The sequence below is a fragment of the Schistocerca piceifrons genome, chromosome 2 (assembly GCF_021461385.2).
Source record: "Schistocerca piceifrons isolate TAMUIC-IGC-003096 chromosome 2, iqSchPice1.1, whole genome shotgun sequence".
Classification (NCBI taxonomy): domain Eukaryota; kingdom Metazoa; phylum Arthropoda; class Insecta; order Orthoptera; family Acrididae; genus Schistocerca; species Schistocerca piceifrons.
The window spans coordinates 99,385,180-99,386,360 of NC_060139.1; positions in this window are offsets into that span (position 1 = coordinate 99,385,180).

The window sequence follows — 1,181 nt, forward strand, 5'->3', positions numbered from 1 at the left end:
GGGCAAGCTAACTAGGAAGTCGATAACTTGTGCCCTTTATGTTATCATCGGGGAAGTACGACGAAACAGTCCTTTCTTTACTACACTGCATGCTAAATACCAGTACTAGAAATTATTTATCATCTTTGGCATACATTAACTATAAAACGATAGTAAAATTATAGCGTTTAATGGAGATAATCGTCACAACTCATGTGTCGTAACAGTTGTGGCTAATAAGAAATCAACAAATGCAGTAACTGTAATAAATCTACTTCTTTGTAGCATGCCGTGAAACATGTCGCCTACATTTTTCCGAACTACACTGTCACGTATTTTTTGCCGCGTAACTCACTGTCAATGGAAAAATTACAATCACTGAGGGTATTTTAATTCCGTCTTCGTTTTATTTAAATAAATTTTTATTCCTTAAGCGACTGCAGTCTTTACGGCGCACTCCACTGTTGAATTCTTCTCACACTTCGCCAGAAGATGATGGGTACGAAACTCATCAAAACGTTGCGACAAGACGACACCGCCACTCGGCTGACAACCCGAGAAGAATTTATCAATTATTATTCTGTCTTCTTTTTATTGAAATAAAACGTCATCAGTGGTGTGTTACAAAAGACGTTTACAATTTGTCTTGCTTTCTAGATCGGGAAACTGTTCGTTACAAGGCGTTGATTTTTACATGTGATATTTCATGCCTGATCACGTCAGGAAATGCCGACTGGTTGCGCGTGTTTTGGTCATTCCATCGTCTGACACTGTTGATTCTGGTCTAATCCCACACTGCTTGGCAAAATTATGTGTTTTTATGTTAAACACTATGTAGTACAACCACCGTTTTTTTTGTATCCGTAAAAGAGTAAAAGTCGACATTTGTTACCAACTGTTGCTCGATCTAGAAAGCAAGTAAAAATTGAAAATATCTTTCACACAGACCACTGACGATGTTTTATTTCAATAAAACGAAACGCCTCCTGTGACAAAACTCGTATTTTCCTTTAGTTGCAAATGCGGAATTAACTTAAATTGGAAAGAACACATAGAAAATGTTGTGGGGAAAGCGAACCAAAGGCTGCGTTTTATTGGCAGGGCACTTAAAAAATGTAACAGACCTACGAAGGAGACTGCCTACACTACGCTTGTCCGTCCTGTTTTAGAATACTGCTGCGCGGTGTGGGATCCTTACCAGA